This window comes from Balaenoptera borealis (assembly GCF_965194805.1).
Source record: "Balaenoptera borealis genome assembly, chromosome: 17".
Classification (NCBI taxonomy): Eukaryota; Metazoa; Chordata; class Mammalia; order Artiodactyla; family Balaenopteridae; genus Balaenoptera; species Balaenoptera borealis.
The window spans coordinates 54,738,942-54,752,728 of NC_138876.1; positions in this window are offsets into that span (position 1 = coordinate 54,738,942).

Consider the following 13,787-nt stretch of genomic DNA (forward strand, 5'->3'; position numbering starts at 1 on the left):
TATGCTGCCACTTAGGTTTGAGGATGTGGTTCTTGAGGTAAAATTTAAAAATAGACTTTTAAAGATTGCATGTGATTTTATTGATAACAAGAATTGGAAAGGAAGAAGTGAAGGAGGAAGGGAAAGGCACTAACAATTATTGATCAGTCATGTGCCAAGCACTATGCTAAGTACTCTAAAATGTGTTCTTTTTTGATTCTCACCAAAGAATCAAAAAAGAACCTTTTTTGTTAAATACTAACCCTTTTAGGGTTAGTATTTATCTACACTTTTCAAGATGGAAAAATTGAAACTCAGGGAAGTTAATTCCCTAACGTACCGTATCAGGAAGCCAATGCAGGGTCCATTCAAATTCCAACTGCAACAATTAAGTATAATGTCATCATCCACATTAGCAAAAACTTTGTCACATAACTGTGACAAATGGCTTTATTTCTTATTTACATTTATTTTGAAGAAGAAAAATAGTGGCATTATGTAGGAATTCTTAGAGTTCTACTCAACACCATTCCATTCCATCTGACTGTGACCACAAGTGTTGGGCTGCACCCCACAGCCTACAAGCCTTGTAACTGTCCAGGCTCAAGACCGAAGAAAGAGCCCTGAAACAGAGACATAATGGTTCATTGGATAGGGGATCTTACACGCCTGAGGCAGAAGAGTCCTGGAGAAACACCACACTGTGGATGGCGGAAGGCAGGCAGGACAGGGCAGCAGTCTCTGCCACCAAGTGGAGGGGAAGGTTACCAGTTATAGAGGGAACTGACATCAGGTTGGCCCATCTGTTACCAGGGAAACCAGCAGAGGAGCATGCCCCTCACTGCCCCTTTGATAAGCTGTCATAGTGGTGATGTTCTGATCTAAAGATTAGAACAATCACTAGCTGGGGTCGGGGATGAATATGTAGGCATTTGCTGATTCAGCCCTATGATTAAGAGGGAAGGTCAGTGGGGGAATAGAGTGTAGGCGAGGCAGGGACTTGTCTAGCAGGGGATGTATAGAGATCAAGAGAGCAGCCATCTTGAGTGGCCTGATCATGCAAATCACATGTTATTCATGTAAGTGTGACACATGAGGGAAGAAATTCCTGCACCCCTGACTCAAAATGGGTTTGTGATCCATTTACAAGATCTTTCAGGAAGACAGAAATGGAAACCAAATATAGTTCTGTTAGTATATTAATGAAAGAGACACATTTAAGTGGTCCTTTATTTAGATAAAGAAGAACAATTCATAGAGGATTTCTCTGTACATTCCTGGAAGACTGGAAGTCTTTAGCTCAGAGCCCAGCACCTAATAGGAGGAGCTCAAAAATATTCATGGAAATAAAGTGATCTCTGATTATGTGTGTGCTAGGTACTTTGGATAATAAAAAGGAAAAATAGCTCAGGCTACCTTTAGAACAGGGAGGCTAGGAATTCACATAAATAGTCAGAAACAGAGAGCTGGCAGAGACCCAGGTAGACCTGGGGACCAGCTTCTCCCTCCTCTCTTTTGGGCTTCAAGATCTTTGCCTATGGGCTCCCTGTGCTGTTTTCTTCCCCTATTTCTATTAGGCAATCCTCTTTGTAATCTCGAGTCTGATTTGTAAAGGTCTGCCTGATAGGCTCACCTACTCACTCTTATCTCTTTGGGCAGAAAACTTTATTCCAGGCCATTTCTTGGTCCAGATTTGAGCTGGGTCCCCCGCTCAGTCCAATAGGTGGTCAACAGTGCTCAGAGAACAACCAAGCCCTGCTTTTCTGAACGGAAGACAGCAGAGAGACAACTTCAGCTGGAAGGCGACTTGGCAAGGTGATCATGACCGACGCATTAGTTCCTGTGATCTTTCACCTAATGAGCTGATTTAATTTGTGAGAACTGCACAGTGTTTGGCTAACTCTCTGACCGGGTCATTTCAATACAAGTCTAAGGCTTTGCTTCCTGTCCTTGAAGAGCAAAGGAAAATTACATGAAATATCGATTCAGAATTCTTTTTAAAGAGGAACTTATCTGAAATCTAGATGTGCCAGAATTTTAGACACTTAAGGAAGAAGTTTGAAAGTGAATTGTTTCTCCTTAAAGATTCAATGAGTTGACACAAAACCAAATTCATGCACTACTTACTTTATACAAAAAGCAGTTTTTCAACTAATAGAGCTATTAGAGCATTATTTTACATAAAATGTAGAAATTTGATACACTGTTAGCAGTAGGTCATATTCTAATGTATATAGAAATAGTTTTGCCCCAATTGTAAAAGAACATGCCTTGTAACTGAAACTCTAGAATAACAAACATGCTGGTGAAACACACAACATGAGTAAGAGACTCACTGCTTCCTGAGAAAATGAAGGTTTCTAACAAAATGCATTTGAAGACATTAGGGATGTGAGTGTAGCTTGATAAGTGTTTATTTTATTTTTATTTTTATTTTTTTTCACACACACACACTGTATTTTATTTTCACAAGAGATAAATAGACTGACACCAAGCATTGTAAATGGATGACCACAACAAAAGCAACAATGATTGCAATTACCAAACACGAAACACACTCATGCTATGTCATAATATTGACATTCAGTCCAGTAATCCTCCACTGTAACAGCTCCTTTACTTTGCAGTGAAAATTGATTTGTATATTCTTTGCCTCTGAGTCCTTGTGGGATTTTTTTTTTTTTTAATTCAAACAGAAAGTCACAAAAATTATAATCATCCTCATCAGTTCACTCAGTCCCATGTAATTAATTTTTTTTTATCTTGATCTTTTGTTAGCACTTTTATGAGTTCATCAGTTTTTCATTAGAGTTCTGAAAATGCTTATTCATTCAGTTTAGCAGTACAGTCAGTTACCAGAAACCTGTACTTGTCAGAGTCTTTTCCATGAATTCCTTGAAGATGAAATCCTTTTATAGGAACATATTTGCAAAAGCATCACAGTACACCCAGAACTGTCTGTAAATGACAAAAGACTTAAAAATGACCACGGTTAAAGATTTGATGAAAGTTCATAATAATGCAATTGGCAAGGAAATTTAGTTATTTCTGAGATATACATTTTAAAGTAATAACTAGAATTATGACTTATAACATTATACCAGAACATATAAGATTTTTAGAAATTTCATGTAATGTCTGAAACATTTATATTAACATATTTCCATACAAATAACCCAATGAAAGTTTAGTATTAGTTGTTTTGTTTGTTTGGTTTTTTATACTGCAGGTTCTTATTAGTCATCAATTTTATACACATCAGTGTATACATGTCAATCCCAATCACCCAATTCAGCACACCACCATCTCCACACTACCACAGTTTTCCCCCCTTGGTGTCCATAGGTCTGTTCTCTACATCTGTGTCTCAACTTCTGCCCTGCAAACCGGCTCATCTGTACCATTTTTCTAGGTTCCAGATACATGCGCTAATATACGATATTTGTTTTTCTCTTTCTGACTTACTCCACTCTGTATGACAGTCTCTAGATCCATCCACGTCTCAACAAATGACTAAATTTCATTCCTTTTTATGGCTGAGTAATATTCCATTGTATATATGTACCACATCTTCTTTAACCATTCGTCTGTCGATGGGCATTTAGGTTGCTTCCATGACCTGGCTATTGTAAATAGTGCTGCAATGAACATTGGGCTGCATGTGTCTTTTTGAATTATGGTTTTCTCTGGGTATATGCCCAGTAGTGGGATTGCTGGATCATATGGTAAATCTATTTTTAGTTTTATAAGGAACCTCCATACTGTTCTCCATAGTGGCTGTATCAATTTACATTCCCACCAACAGTGCAAGAGGGTTCCCTTTTCTCCACACCCTCTCCAGCATTTGTTGTTTGTAGATTTTCTGATGATGCCCATTCTAACTGATGTGAGGTGATACCTCATTGTAGTTTTGATTTGCATTTCTCTAATAATTAGTGATGTTGAGCTTCTTTTCATGTGCTTCTTGGCCATCTGTATGTCTTCTTTGGAGAAATGTCTATTTAGGTCTTCTGCCCATTTTTGGATTGGGTTGTTTGTTTCTTTAATATTGAGCTGAATGAGCTGTTTATATATTTTGGAGATTAATCCTTTGTCCGTTGATTCGTTTGCAAATATTTTCTCTCATTCTGAGGGTTGTCTTTTCGTCTTGTTTATGGTTTCCTTTGCTGTGCAAAGCTTTGAAGTTTCATTAGGTCCCATTTGTTTATTTTTGTTTTTATTTCCATTACTCTAGGAGGTGGATCAAAAAAGATCTTGCTGTGATTGATATCAAAGAGTGTTCTTCCTATGTTTTCCTCTAAGTGTTTTATAGTGTCCGGTCTTACATTTAGGTCTCGAATCCATTTTGAGTTTATTTTTGTGTATGGTGTTAGGGAGTATTCTAATTTCATTCTTTTACATGTAGCTGTCCAGTTTTCCCAGCACCACTTATTGAAGAGACTGTCTTTTCTCCATTGTATATCTTTGCCTGCTTTGTCATAGATTAGTTGACCATATGTGCGTGGGTTTATCTCTGGGCTTTCTATCTTGTTCCATTGATCTATGTTTCTGTTTTTGTTCCAGTACCATATTGTCTTGATTACTGTAGCTTTGTAGTATAGTCTGAAGTCAGGGAGTCTGATTCCTTCAGCTCCGTTTTCTTCCCTCAAGACTGCTTTGGCTATTCGGGGTCTTTTTTGTCTCCATACAAATTTTAAGATGATTCGTTCTGGTTCCGTAAAAAATGCCATTGGTAATTTGATAGGGATTGCATTGAATCTGTAGATTGCTTTGGGTAGTATAGTCATTTTCACATTATTGATTCTTCCAATCCAAGGCCTTGGATCTGCCTTGGATTGGAAGTGTTTGTTTTTTTCAGTTTGGCACATACACAAATATTCTGTAAAAATTTCTGCCTCTTGGGAAAGATGAAAGTTTACATACAGCATAAACACATGGGAACTCTAAATTGTGCTTTCTTTTTTCCCCTCTTCCTTTTTAAAATTTCTGGACTTCCCTGGCAGTCCAGTGGTTAAGACTCCTCACTTCTACTGCATGGGGCACTGGTTTAATCCCTGGTTAGGGAACTAAGATCCTGTATGCCGTGCGGCCTGGCCAAGAAATAAAAATAAAATAAAATTTAAAAATTTCTGTTGCAGTGATTAAAACTTGCCATGTATATTCCATTAAATCCTTTAGAAGGAACTAATCATAATTAAGTAAAGTATATGTCCAAATAAGGAATATTTAGGAATTTCTGAAGAATATAATTTCACTTTGTCATTGAACACAAATATTATGTAAAGGACATTTAATTAGTGTTATGGGTTAAATTGTGTCTCTCCTCACTCAAAAAGGAATGTTGGAGTCTTAACCCCAGTACTTCAGAATGTGACCTTATTTGGAAATCAGGTGATTGCAGACATAATTAGTTAAGATGAGGTCGTGCTGGGGTAGGGTGGGCCCCTAAGCCAATATGACTGATGTCCTTATAAAAAGGGGAAATTTGGACACAGACACACAGGGGAACACCAAGAGTGTTAGAGTTATGCTACCATGAGTCAAGGAACTATGAGAGGGACCTGGAACAGATCCTTCCCTAGCACCTTCAGAGGCCCTGACCTTGATCTTGGACTTCCAGCCTCTAGGACTGTGAGACAATAAAGTGTTGCTTAAACCACTCAGTTTATGGTACTGTGTTAACAGAAACCCTAGTAAACTAACATAGATGGTCAGCTGCTGCTGGTGGGTGGCTTTAGGAATCTCCTTCATTCAAGGAATCCATAAGAACGTTGAGCTTGCAGCTGTGGAGGAGCAGAGCTGGACAATACCCCACCGGTCTATTAGGATGAGTTAATGTATGTAAGAGCTGAAAATCTGCCTTTGAAAAGACACAGGAACACTGATCTCTTTGGGATTCAAGTTTATAGAAGCATGCAAACTGTGTAGCACATGATTAAAATCAGAATGAACCATGGAAGTGATAATACTACTGGGGCAGATGAAGTCTGGCCCCTGAGCTGCCTGCAGCACGAAGGCCAAACAGCCCTGATGCTATGGAAGCATCCTGGAGATAATGACGTGTGTGTGTGTGTGTGTGTGTGTGTGTGTGTGTGTGTGTGAGAGAGAGAGAGAGAGACAGAGAGAGACAGAGAGAGAGACAAAGAGAGAGAGAGAGAATGCACAGACAGTTCTGTAGTGGGTAGGACAGCCCTAAGCAAGTTTAATGCCCTTTTTTTCCAAGAGCATCACAACCTGTGTGAGCAGAAGGAGGTCTGCACTAAGGCCATGGCACTATCAAGGCTCAAGCTGAAAGCCCTGGCCAGGTTGACAGTACCACCAGTGATGTGGTGAGTTCCCAGCCCCGACTGCAATAGCAGATCTCCCATTCCCTCACTGGGAGCGGGAGCGATGGAAACACAGAATCAGAAACCTTCAGGGGTGCCTCACCTATGGAATTTGCCCACAAGGAATGTCTGATTTTTTCTGCTTCCTCAGCAGGCAATAATAGTATATTATGCCCAAGGGATAATTTTTGAATAATTGTAGGCACCCATCAGACCTGAACAAATATCTGGAGAGAAAGAATCTATCAGCGCAGATCAAAGTTTCTGCAAGCCTATCAGATAAGATTGAAGCATCAAAAATTTAAACATTAATATAAATGTTTCCTGACTTGTATGCAAATCTGGATATAGCAATCTTACTAGTATACATTTAAAGTCAATTTATTGTCTTTAATATGTATTTAAAATTAATTATTTCAAGGACAATGGTATTTAAAAAAAACCGTATATTGTAACCTCATGGCTGTAACAACTATTTTGTAGTTAGTAAATTTACCTGAGAAGCAGGTAAATGAAAACTAAGCAAAAACAGTGAAGGTTTGCTCACTGGCACAGTGGAAAACCTTGGGGTTTTCCACTGTGAAAATTTGGGGGTGGCCCGAAAGAGGTTTCTTGAACACTACAAGATCAGCTGAAAAAATAAACAGAAGAGCCTGTCAGGGCTGACAGCTCTATCTCTACACCAAAGAAGGCGTCAGATACTGAGTCTTCACACACTCATTCCATTCGACAGTTAATGAGCCATTTATCTGCTATATGGCCTCCACTGTTGGAGATGTGATGGTGGGTGTTCCACAGCTATACCCAGAAGACTCAGACGTTGCACTGGGCTCGCAGCATGATCAGTGCATGTTCTGAATTGAAAAACCCCAATACCATTGTTGGAGGCAGCATATGAAAGTCACCCCTTTGGTGATGCATTTCCAGAAGCCTGGAAAAAATCCAGTGGATTTCTGCGTGGTTGAGTCAATGAATTTTTAATAACCATAGCTAGCATTTATGAAGCACTTGCTATGAGCAAAGTATGGTGATTAAGAGTTTTACCTAGATTATCTCTTTTAATCCCCCAAGCAGCCCTCACAAGTAGGTACCCTTATTATCTCCATAGAACGGATGAGGAAACTGAAGCTCTGGGGGGTTAAGTACCTTACCTATCATGTCTCAGTGAGTGATAGCAGAGCCCGTGTTCAAATGTCAGCAGCCGGACCCTCATACTCTTACCTTCTGCCTTACTGTACCTCAGGCAGTAGATGGAGGCTGATGTGATCCTCACTAAAGAGATGGCCTTAGTTTTGTCTGACAGGAAAATAGATCTTATTTTGAGCATGCATACAAGAGCGACTATCTCTTGAGCACTTACCATGTGCCAGACTACAATGGTGCTCTTCGTACAAACCGCATTTACTTCTGACATCAACCCTCTGATATATATTATCACCATTTTACACGCGAAGGAACAGGTTTGAGTCACTAAACAACTTGTTCAAGGTCACACAGTCTGAAAAACATCTCTCAGTTGGACTCTAAAGGCTATATACTTCCTGCTCTAAACTTTCTTGACGTTTCTTTTTGGTTTGTTTCTGATACTGTACCTATAAAACTCTATGGATAACAATGATGCGTATGAAACGCCTTTTTCCTCGAAGCTGATATTTCTATTTTCATGCCCCAGCCAGCTAAGATAAGCTAAGAAAGTGCTCTCCATAGTAATTAATCTCCCCCAGAGTGGTCGGTAAGTAAAATAAGTAAAAATGTCAATCTGAAACGGATTCATTATCTACTTTTCTGGTTGCATAAGGGCTCTGTAGATTTTGAAGCAAAGGGGAAAAAAGCTTGTTCTTCATTCATCTAGTATGTACTTCACAGAACAATCAGGGCACAGTTGAATTCTTGGGCGCATTGTCCAAGAATGCAGCACAGATGGCATCCTGATCCCTAGGAGAAAGAGAGGAAAGATGACATAGGGAGTCATTCACAGCTATTTGCAAGCAGCAGCCTGGTCTGAGTTGGACTAATACTGAAGACTTTTCATCTTTAGTCACTTTTGGGGTCTATAACTTCTTACTAGTCATAGCTGATATTTTTTATTGTTTTCTAAGCATGATAGTATTCCTTTTATATGGATTATCTTCCAAAAACCTTATGTGACAGCTAGTATTATAATCCTCAATTTACAGATGAGGAAAAGGAGATTTAAAGAGATTAAATAACTTGCCCCAGTTCATGCTCTAAGAGACAAAAAGCCAGGCATTGAATCTAGACAATCCATTATGATTAACCACAACATTTGCTGCCCTTATATCCTGCTCAGGTTGGTACCACAATCTTGTTTAAGGCCCTATCCATCTTTCAAGTGAGATTGTAAATGTCTCTTCTGTTTTGACCGTGTTTTCAACTGACAGGGGAGAAGTGAATAATGAAACAGTGGATAATGTAAAAGGAATTTACATTTGACTTTTTAAAAAACTGTGATAAAATCCACATAAAGTTTACCATTTTAATCATTGTTAAGTTGCCAGTCACTCTGTGTGTGTGTGTATGTTTAACAAAAATTGTTTTGCAGTTCTATATATATGCACAGGTCTCAGAGCTGAAAGGCATGATACCTCCTGCCAGAACTTTCTGAGAATAAACTTCAGACAGAACTTTCTGAGAATAAACTTCAGACAACAAAGCACACAGACTTGAAAACTTTTACAAAGAAGAAACTCAGGTGGAGTGAAGGGAGGGAGAGAAAGACAGACTAGTGACTGAGTGTTGGAGAGCCCTGCTTGGGAGGGTGTGCTGGCCTCTGCCACACAAGCCAGAATCATTCTTCTAAGGGGAAGTCCAGGAACAATGCCTTCTCTAAAAACACTGGGGACATCCAAACACCAAAGGTGTGTGGAGAAAATCTTCAGATGCGTGGGGTCGCCGGCTTGGACGGTAGAAGCCGGCAGTTCCAGTCCCCGTGGAGGAAAGTGTGCAGGGGGCGGGGACTGCACTGGGTCCACTCTCTCCACAAGCAACCGCAGGCCCCTGGGGCTGAGGGCTGAGCCTCCTTCCAAGCATAATAGACCATGTAAACGTGTAAGGCAGAGCCTCAATAGCAGAGCCACCATGCTGCTCTGCAGAATGTAACTCCATCAGGTATCCTGGTGATGTGGTTCTCCCCCAAATCCCACAGAAAGACCATCCGACCCTAGGGTGTCACATAGATAAAGGAAATTGTGTGATTCTCTACTTGTTAAACATAAACCTTTCATTATCAAAGACTACAGAGTTTTCTCTTGTTTCATTCCATCAAATTGTTAGAATTATTAGAAGAAAAGTAATGATGCTACCAGTCGTTGACTTATTTAAGCACTATTTACTTCATAATGAAGGTAGAGTTTCAGGACAGAGAGAGAATGGAGAGAAAAGGGGAAGAAACACAAGTTAAATATCTTCTAGATTTTTACCAATTAGGTTAAAGAGATCTCTTGAAGTCTCCATAACTACATATTGCTAGGTATAACAACGATAGTAATTTTGAAATATTTTCTGATGGACCTTCCTCTACTGGTGAAACCAATTTTCTTTATGTGCATTTTATCTGCTGTTATGACTGTGGGGAAGGGTCCTGGTGAATATTGCTTCCAGAAGAAAACAGTATAAGGGCAGCCCCATCATATATGAAGAAGAGACAGACTACCTTTCTGACCAGTGTAAAGAGGAGGATGGGAGGGGAATTTAGAAAAGAGGTCAGGTACCAATGTCCCCATCCCCACTGCCACCTTCTTTCAGGGTCAAATCTAGGTGATGAGGGGAAAGCAAGGCCCCCAGTACCTGGGTCAGAAGAGGGAGGCTGTCTCTGTGTGATTCTTCCTGTGTGAAAGGGGCTTCCCTTATACTCTGTTCCCTTTTGGAAACAACATTCACCTGGACCCTCTCCTAGGGCTATAATGGGAGAGTACAGGACTTTGCAATTGGGGCAGTTGTGGGGATAAGTTCAACCATAGACACCTCCAAAGACCAGATGAAACAAGTGTCAGCAGACATAGACTGAGGCCAGGGCCAGTCTAGGCAGGCCACTCCACGGCAGAGACCAACTAACACCTAGGGGACCTCTTATGGATCCAGGCCTGCTCCAGTCACCCAGGCATGCCATTTATGAGGCCTGGTGTGGAATTAGAGATAGGAAACCTTTAAAAATCTGCTTCAAACCAGAATAGATTGAGATGTTCTTTGGTGGCAGGTTTGAGTTTTCAACCACCCCACCACCACTACACAGAGCATTGTGGATGAGGGTAGGCCTGGGGAAGATGAGATGAGCCTTAGTAAATAAACAGCTACATTTTCTTTGCACACAAAGTGCAGAGTGCACGTCTGAGAGCAGGGCATCTTCCAACACCCACCCACTCGACTCATTTCAGATCTAGGACAAAGTTCACTCCCCTCAGAATGCTTTTCCTGATTAATTCCATCCCACACATGTTTGCCAAACACCAGCTATGTACACAGAGCTCTGCAGTGAAACAAAAGCTGCCCTCCAGGGGCTTTCAAGGCTGAAAGGGAGACAGATGTGTCACAATTGTAGTCCCAGGTGGAGAAGGGCATTGGTGTTAGAAGCCATAGAATCACAAATTCTTCTGAATGAGAGATTGGGGGTTGATGTTCAGAGTTGATGTTAGAGCTCGGCATCCAAGGACAGGTAAGATTTCACAGTTAGGGATGGAGAGGAGGAACATTCTAAGCCAAGGAATGATTTCTACCAGGGCTCCAAGGCTGGACAGGTAAACTTTTGGCTAATCACAGTTTATTTTCATATGAATTTTCCATATAATTCCTGCATCTGTATTATATTCCCATTGCTGCTATAACAAATCACCACAACCTTATGGCTTAAAACAACAGATTTATTATTTTACCTTTCTAGAGGTCAGAAGTCCAAAGTGAGTCTTACAGGGTTAAAATCCAGGTGTCAGCAGGGCTGGTTCTGGAGGCTCCAGAGGAGAGTCTGTTCCTTGCCTCTTCCAGATTCTGGAGGCTGCCAGCTTCCCTTGCTTGTGGCCGCATCACCCCAGTCTCTGCTTCTGTTGCCCCATCTCCTTCCTCTGCTTCTGACCTTCTTGTCTCCCTCTGATAAGAACCCTAGTGATTACAATGGGCCCATGAGGATAATTCAGGATAATCACTTCATTTCAAAATCCTTAATGTAATCAAACCTGTAAAGTCCCTTTTACAATGTAAGGTAACATATTCACAATTTTGGGATATAGGCATCTTTGGAGGGCCCCTGTATGCCTACTACAGTATCATTTATGTTACTTCCCTTCTTTTTATTCAGTATGAATAACTGAGTTAGAATCCTATTAGTGAAATGCAAAAGAAAAATTCAAATATACTTTAAAAAATGTAAACATACTTATACCAAGTATGATATCCATTAAGGCAGGGGTCCGCAACCCCCGGGCCATGGACAGGTACCAGTTGGTGGCCTGTTAGGAACCGGGCCACACAGCAGGAGGTGAGCAGCGGGCAAGAGAGCAAGTGAAGCTTCATCTGTACATACGGCCGCTCCCCATCGCTTGCATTACTGCCTGAGCTCCGCCTCCTGTCAGCATCATGGTGAGTTGTATAGTTATTTCATTATATATTACAATGTAATAATAACAGAAATAAAGTGTACAATAAATGTAATGCACTTGAATCATCCCGAAACCATACTCCCCAACTGGTCCATGGAAAAATTGTCTTCTGAGAAACCGGTCCCGGTCCCCGGTGCCAAAAAGGTTGGGGACTGCTGCATTAAGGTATCAAGGTGAACACCATTTAAAACTAACAATTGTCCTTGGAGAAATAAATATTATATAATCAAAATCCTCAATAGTTAACATTGAATTGTTTCCTGCCTCCCAACATTACTTTATTAGTACTTCTCAAACTGGGACTACCTGGGTCCCAGCAGGTACACCTGATAACCAGAGGTGACAATAAGTTGCAGGATAAACACTACTCCAGCGCCAATTTTATTAATTGTAATAAGCCACTTAAAACATTTTATGTTAAAAATGAACATGGCTATAATACAGAGTAGAATGGAAATTTTGAGTAAATTTAGTAAAACATGAGACTTTAAAGAAGCAATGATCTGCTCCAAACTGTGCCTAAGGAATTTCTTCTCTGCTTTAAGGAATATTTTGATGGAACATCTGAAAAGCACTGGTATAAATTAGAATAATTTGTGAAAGTTTTTTGTTTCTCAAAAAATAATTCAAGAAAATAATGTCTCCTGATTACGTGTAATCCCAGCTAAAAGTGATATAAAATGTGTTCATTGCAGAATATAGAGATCATTTATTAGGCACCAAGAACATCATAATTCATCTGTATATAGAACTCAGTTGTTGACAAGTTTCTGCTTCCATATATAACTGAAAACCAATATGTAAAAATATGCATAAATTAAACTCTTCGTATTGAGAAGAGGCCCTCTGCAGCTCACCTGGAGTAGATTTACTTTTTTTTTTTTTTTTGATTTGAAAAATAAGTGATTTTTTTTTAACATCTTTATTGGAGTATAATTGCTTTACAATGGTGTGTTAGTTTCTGCTGTATAACAAAGTGAATCAGCTATACATATACATACATCCCCATGTCTCCTCCCTCTTGTGTTAGTTCATACACGATTCTGTTTAAGGTTGACTTTGTGGGTTCCATACTCAAAGCAAAAAACAACAAATTAGAGGACAAACCTTGTTCCAGGAAACTAAGTTGACAGACTCACACACACACACACACAAAACACATTTAAAATGTGTTTTTTTCGACCATCTCTTATACACCAGACATTATCTCATATAATTATGAATATCCTGGGTGTTATTCACTTTTTACACTCAGGATCAGAGAGGTTGAGAAGAGCTGGGATTCAAAACAAATCATCAAACTCCAAAGCTTGTGATCTTTCTTCTGCAGAAAACTCAGCTTAATTCTTTAGGAAAGCAGGTGAGAGTGAGTTTAGAGAGTTTGCTATCTCTGGTAACAAAGAGGTTTTTTTCCTTGAAGTGTAGAACCTGAGTTATGTGTTAAATTTGGCTTCCCATAATAACTCATTAGCCAAACATCCCATGGTCCTGGCACGGAGCTAGATCCAAAACAGCCATAGTAGTGGGAGATTGGTATTTCATCTACCCACTCTTCTTCCTACCTGTAATAGTGTAATTTACCTTCCTAAGATTCAAATGACACTTTTACTTCTGGGTACCACTTGGATTCCCTTTTTGAATAAAATGGATTTTCATTTATTGTATTTCCAGGGAGCATGTGTTGATTCAGGACATCCCCCCACCCCCCTTCTGCTGTTCATATCACCACTTCCTCTCTCCTTTGCAGGATCAGTCCTCATGGAGATCCCATGAGTGAGTGCTCACAAAGCACTTAAAACAGTGCTTGGCAAATAATAAATGACTTTCAGGGGTTTTCCTTTTATGGAGACTCCATCAATTATGAGAAAGTCAA